The 6684-nt window shown below is 60.2% G+C and overlaps 1 long non-coding RNA gene across 1 annotated transcript; it reads right to left on the bottom strand.

The window, feature by feature from the left end:
- Positions 1 to 3914: 3914 nt before the first annotated feature.
- Positions 3915 to 4776, bottom strand: LOC306816150. Its single transcript, XR_013777582.1, has 3 exons — positions 4717 to 4776; positions 4253 to 4400; positions 3915 to 4008 (listed from the first exon to the last, which is right to left on the bottom strand). It is a non-coding gene; the product is annotated as an uncharacterized lncRNA (long non-coding RNA).
- Between the last annotated feature and the right edge of the window lie 1908 nt (positions 4777 to 6684).

The following is a 6684-nucleotide window of genomic DNA, read 5'->3' on the forward strand; positions in this document are numbered from 1 at the left end:
TTTCTGACTGGGTCTGAGGCAGCTGCCATTCCTCACTTGTGGACCATACCGCACCAGGATCCCTGCACTGCCCCGGCAGCGCTCCGGACACTGGCACGGTCACGCGTCCGACTCTCTGGACACTGTGCTGCTGCTTCATTTGCTCTCTGGAACACCCAAAGCTCCCTGTGAAGCCCTGATGCTCTCTGGTTCTGCCCTCTTCCTGACCCTGTGCAGAGATAGAGCATTGCTGTGCTTTCAGGAAGCTATTCTTGAAACCTTCCAGCATTCCAAGCTCCTTTGCCCTCCATGAGTGCTTGCCATGGAATCCCTCCCAGCTGGGTTCAGAGCATACTCAGGGTGGCTCTTCTAAAATCCAGGGGCTTCAGGGTGCTCAGCAAGACCTTGAATTTCACAGTGTTGTGGAACTGGAGCTTCAGCACAGAGACCCTTCCAGCCTAATCTGCCCTCGTTCCTCTGTGTCTCTGCACAAAACACGGCACAGAAGAGAACGGCAGGATGGGCCTGTGAGTCCCAGGGCTCTGGATTTGTGCTGCTTCATGTCCACAGAGATGCAGGCAAAGTGAAGAAGCCAAACTGTTTACTAATGAAAGGCAAAGCAAACGGATGGAAATGAAAAAAAGGGATGAGACAGTTCTGAAGGCTGGAGGGAGTGAGCTGTCTACAAGCAGGGAGAGGGCTGAAGCCACAAGAGCTGTGACAATCATCAGCTCTGCCTGGAGCTCCAGCTGGTCTCTGGTCTCCAGGTGGTCTCCTCTTCTGTGGCACGTGGAGGTGTTAAAGGGACGCTGCTTTGTCTGAGCCATCAGGTGAACGTAGTTCTGCAGCTCTTTGCCTGAGTGCAAGTTGAGTTACTGGGCTTGCATGGGAAGGGCTGTTGTCTTTACTCAGCGCTTGAAGGGCTGGAAGAGAGAGGAACAGAGCCACGGTCAAAGCCCAAAACTGTGGGAATCCGAGGAGATCTTCCTGTCAGGGGGCATTCCTCCAGCTATTGGCATGGCCAAGAGGGGACCACGGGATCAAGTTGGCTGGCCACGAACCCCCCGCCCGCATCCCGGAAATCTCTGTGAGCTCTGCCCACGCCAGCCCTCGTTCACACAAGAAGCAAACCCCTCCGCAGACAGGGACAGGGAACTGCAAGCTCCTCCTGCCAGCCCCACTGACAGCCCACTGCCCTCACTCACCCTCATCGAGCACCTGCAGCTCTTCCTTCTTCTCCCTCATGAGTTCCCTGGCCATCCCTGGAACCAGACCCTGTCACGGCTCTGCCCAGCGGCACAGCTTCCCTGCCATGCGGCACTGCCAGTCCCGTGGCCACTGGCCCTCGTAGCGCCGGGCAGGACTCAGCCCGGGCCCTTGCCGCACCCTGCCGCCCCAGGGCACGGCTGCGGGAGGGGCAGCAGCAGCCCGCGAGAGCAGCCGGGGCTCCGCGGCGCCGGGCCCGGGTGGCAGAAGCTGCCGGGGCAGCAGGCGGGGCTGGGGCCGAGCTGCGGCGGGGCGGGGAGGGAGCCCGGGCTCACCCGTAAACCGGAACGCCGCCGCTCGCAGGGGCTCCTGTGGGCTCTGCAGGTAGGGCAGGGCCTGGCGCAGGTGCTGGGCCGCTCGGCTCCTGTCCTCTGCCAGCTGCGGAGAGCGGCGGGAGCGAAGGGTCAGGGCGGGCTCCGGCCCTTTGGCAGGCGCTGCCCGCGCCCGGCCCCGGCCTCCCCTGCCCGCACAGCCCTGAGGCGCGGCCAGCAGCCGCCGGCCGGGCTCTGCAGGGGCACAGGGCCGGCTGCTGCCCGGGGAGCCGCGGTGCCGGCCCGCCCCGCAGCCCCGCTGGGCCGGGGCTCCATCGGCACCCGGCTCGGGCCCGTGCGGCCCCTGCGGGCAGCGCTGGGCAGGGCCACAGCTGCAGCTGCACACAGTGAGCGCCGCGCTCAGGGGGCTTCTCCAGCCTGAGCCTGGCGCTTCCAGGCCATCCTTACCAGGCACTCGGCCAACTTCCACAGCTGCGCTGTATTCACGAGCTGCATGAGATCCCTCCTCCTGAGGAACTTGGTCACACAAAGCAGCGCTGTTCGAGACACCTGGAGAGCAGCAGAGATGCAGAGATGTCCCCGCAATTCAGGGCACAGGAGCCGTGTCCCTGTGCCAAGGCCTGGAGGAGGCTGCAGCCCACCAGACACCAGGGCAGGAGGCAGCCAAACCCCCCCCGGGGACACGGGCAGCCCACGAGTCCTCACCTCTGCCACATCCGGATTCTTATCGTGGCAGTAGATGAAGAGTGGGAGCACGCTCTGCCACACAGGTGTCTTAAGAGCTTTTCTGTCCTTTTTCGTTAGTAAACCTATCATCTCTTCAAACAGAGCAATTGATCCCAGCTTCACCTGTCTATCATGCTGTAGGAAAGGAAGGAAAAAAGTCCTAAGCACTGGTTCCTTCAGGCCCGCATGGGCACCAACGTTGAAATTCACGGGTCACAAAGTGTCCAGGCTGCAGTCGGTGGCCGTGGCCTGGGGCACAGAGCCTTACGTGGTCAAAGAGTGGCAGGAGCGCCTCAGCCAGCCGCAGGGCGATGGGGCTGCGTACAGGGGCACCATTGTGGAGGAACAAATATCGGAGTACAACGATGGTCATCCTGACAGTGAAGCTATTGTTTTCCTGCAGGATGTCCACAAGATTGTCAGTCAGGTTCCACAATTTTTTTGCCTGTTTGGAAGACAACTGTGTGAAAGGCCACTCTGCTGCCACAGGGCCTAGAGGCCAAAGGCCTGTCCCAAACAACGCGGGCAGCTGACCCAGGAGGCAGGAGAGCTGGGATCAGCTGCCCCAGCACCCAAAGCCCAGCCATGCGCAAGCGACTGCATGCCCCAGGCTCATGCTGCTGGCAGGGCTTCAGCAGCTGCTCCCTTCTCACCATGGGGGGATTCATGGGGCCAAGCAACATGAGGCATCTGAGCGCCAGGTGACGCCTCTCCCTGCACTCGCTCTGCAGGTTCTTTGAGATGATCTCCAGGAGACTGGCCCCATATTTGGACACATCCAAGCACTCCATGACCTGAAAGGCACAGGGCAGTGACAGGGACCTGGCCGGCAGGAGCCCAGAACCGCACAGGGCTGGGCCCAGACAGCAGGACAGGGCACAGGCACCGTCCCAGGCAGGTGTGGCTATGAGAGGCCAGAGAGCTGGGAGGCAGCTCAGGGAGACAGCGCTGGCCATCAGGCTCACCTCCACAATGAATGCCAGGGCAGCAAAATCCCAGCATGGCCTCTCCATGTTGAGCAGGCTGAGCAGGTGCAATGCAATCCCAGAAGACAAGGGTGTAGATGAGGAGCGCATTGCTCTGAAAGGAGGAAAAAGAAAGCAAGGTCTGAGTCAGGGGGACAAACCTCTCCCAGGACTGATTCCCAGAGGTCTGGTCTTTCCCCACCATCCTGCTGCAAGGGGACCTGAGCTATTTTGGAGGCAGCTCCTTTTGGGCACCCTTCTTTCCCAGTCTTTTCCAGTCTGTTTGGCTGTGCCTCGGTGACAAGGCCCTCTGGCCCATGAGCACGGGTACTGTGTAGGGCACTCCGGACACAGAGCACAAAGAGTGGAGAGGGTGGGGTCTCACCTGACCAGCACACCCACGGCATAGTGCTGGGAGTCAGCAGACAGCAGCGTGTCCCAGCCACACTTGCGCTCCATTGCCGTCACCACATCCTCACACTGCATTCGGCAGAGCAGGGACTTCAGGGTCTCCAGTGCAAACCTGTGTGCAGAGCAAAGCTCAGGTCACGCTGGGAGCACTGGCTCCTGCCCTGGGGACATGGCAGGGACAGAAGGACTGGGATGGAAAACCTGTTGGAGCTGGCAGCAAAGCCGTGTTCTTTCTGGCACGTTTTCCACAATTTATCAACCTCCTCTGGTGTATCCAATGTGCTGAAGTACGCTTGGAAGAGCAGGTGGACAAATAGGCGAGTGAAATACAGTGTCATTATGTGTGGGATGCAGGGCTCCTGGAGGATCTTCCACATCACCACAGTTGCCTGCAAAGGACAAACACCCCGAGACAGCGCTCAGTGCCGAGGTATCCGTGTGGCAGGGCCCAAGCGTGGCAGGGAGAGACCAGGGGAGACGCAGGGGGAGCACCGGGCCTGGTGCCCCTGAAGCTGCCCCTAGGCCAGGATTCAGCTCAGCACCTGAGGCTGGGAGATTCAGTGGGGGAAGGAGGGTGGAGAGCTGCAGGAGGGGCGGCCTTGGGGTGAGCAAAGGCCAGTTCCAGAAACTCACAGCCAGGGAAAAGACTCTTGTTGTGTCCCCATCGGAGGTGCACGTGCTGTGCTCTGGCCAGCTCCCCAGCACATCCAGGAGTCTCAACCTCGCTGGCTTTGCAGTCCTGGGCGAGCACAAGATTGTCTTCCACATAGCCATAGCAGCTCTGTAGGGTCAGAACTCTGTCTCAGGGCAGTCTGAGACACAGCACCGTGGCCTGGCAGCAGCAGGGACCTGAGCTGGCTGCCAACTCTGCCTCTGCCCATTGCCCCGCACCAGCAGCACCCAGGCAGTTTAGCCCTGTGGGGACAGGCTCCTGAGGGGCAGGGAAGGAGCATGGGGTGGGTGCTGACAAGACAGGGCTGGGAAAGGGAGCAGCCAGATGGCCCTGGAACTCTCTGTTGTTCAGACTGAGCTAGAACAGGCTGTGCAGGGTGATGGGCTGGTGAGCCCTGAGCCCTCTGGGCAGGTGGGCCCTATACCTGTCACATGATGGGGCCACACGCAGGAGAGTCATCACCACATCAGTGGGCTGTGCCTCGGTGACATCCAGCAGGGATCTCTCCACCCTGTGCTCATCAGTCTCATTGGCCATGAGCCACTGGTGGATGTATCTCACCATGGCAGGCACCTGAAAAGGCATGGGAAGACTTGGAAAGCTGCCAGAGGCAGTAATGTCCCCAGCTTCCCCAGAGAAGTACTTCCCTTCCCACCACACTGTGGTGTCCTCAAAGTCTGACAGGGACCAGCAGGCCCCAGTGAATTGTGAGGCCAACCAATTCTTAGGGGGATCAAACCCTGGCCACAGGCTGCTTACTTGCTTGGGATTGGCCAAACCTGCTTCTACAAGCTTGTCAAGCAGGGCAGCACTTGTGTTGGTGGTGTAGTCCTCACACTTTTCTATGGACCCAGTGCCCATGGTGCTGGTCACTTCCTGTCAAAAGTATTTGATAAATTTGGAAGTGCGGCAGGAGAACAAAGGGCAGGAAAAGAGGGCTGTTCCATGGGGTGCTCCAAGCGCTGTGCTGGGCTGAGCAGTGACAGCAGGCCCAGCCCAGGTGGGGATGGCTGCAGGTACCTGTGCTGTTCTGTGGAAGAGGACACCGGTGGGGTCCTGCTCGTGTGTGCGGTCCATGGCTGCACCTGGCAAAGAGCACAGCCAGAGCTGAGGGGCTGCGGGAGAGGCCGGAGAACAGGGCCCCGCCCTGCGCTCCCCAGGCAGGGACAGCCCCAGGATTCTCCAGGGGATGGAGCATGGGCACTGCGGGGTGTCTGCCCAGCCCCTCTTCTGTCTTTTCCCTGGGCATGTCCCAAAGTGATGGGATGGGAGGGGTCAAGGTTGCAGCAGCCTTCAGCCCTTTTACCCAGCTGCTCCACTCACCATCCTGCATTGGCTGAAATGGCTCCGGCTCTTCAGGCTGTTGGGCTGGATGAACTCTAGAGCCTCTCCTTTTTATTCTGCTAAACACTTCGAAGATGTTGGGAAATCTGCCTGCCATGCCAGAGTCTGGCCTCGAGGGCACCTGGAAGAGAAATGCCTTGGGAAAGCTGTGAGACAAACAGTCAGTGACACTCAGAGAAGCTCCGGGTCCGACAGGAACGAGTGCGCTGTGCAGGGGCTCCTCACGGCACCGCTCTGTCCCGTCCTGTCCTGTCGTGTGCTCCAAGCACTGTGCCGTGGCCGTGTCACGGTTGGCTCTTATATCACCACACCTCACCAACGGTCCTGTTCCATGCCATGGTGACCATGCTGAACCGTTTCAATAACGGCCCTTGCACATGCTGCCACTGGCCCTGGCCTGCCCCCAGCCCACCCAAAGTGGCCCAGGTTGGAAGGAATCCCTCACCCCAAGTGTCTAAGACAGCCCGATAGGATCTTTAGGAATGGCTCAAACCATCAGCAATCGCTGCCCTGCTCTGTGGGCTCAGGGCAACAGAAGGAGCCCCCAGGGCTCCGACGCAGCCACAGCGGGAAGGGCACGGGGCCTTGCACAGAAGCTGGCTCGGCCTCCTTGGGACACGTCCCGGCTGGTGATCATCCTAAATCCATGACTGTGACACAGGCAAGGATCGTGTGGGCCAGGGCACGGATGCTGCTCTGACCCCTGGGCCCTGCGAGCACTGAAATCAGCGGCTGTGGCAGAGTCCTTGCCCAAACAGACCTGCCATCCCCCGAGCCCTGGCAGCGCTGGTGCCCCACTCCTGCCCCAGAGACCTGTGCCCCGGGGGCTTCTGTGCCAGAGGGAGCCAAAGCCCATGTGCACTGGGGGCTGTGCTCCTTCCTACAGGGGCTGTTAGCTGGAGCACCTGGAGCAACTGCTGGCAACTCTTGGTATCTGTCAGAAGGCAGAAGCTCTTAGTCCTGAAATAATTTCTTTTATGGGAGGGATTGGCAGGAGCACCAGCACACAATCAGCAGCTTAGTTTCCCAGTACAACTAGATTGTACAG

This window comes from Erithacus rubecula (assembly GCF_903797595.1).
Source record: "Erithacus rubecula genome assembly, contig: scaffold_389_arrow_ctg1, whole genome shotgun sequence".
Lineage (NCBI taxonomy): Eukaryota > Metazoa > Chordata > Aves > Passeriformes > Muscicapidae > Erithacus > Erithacus rubecula.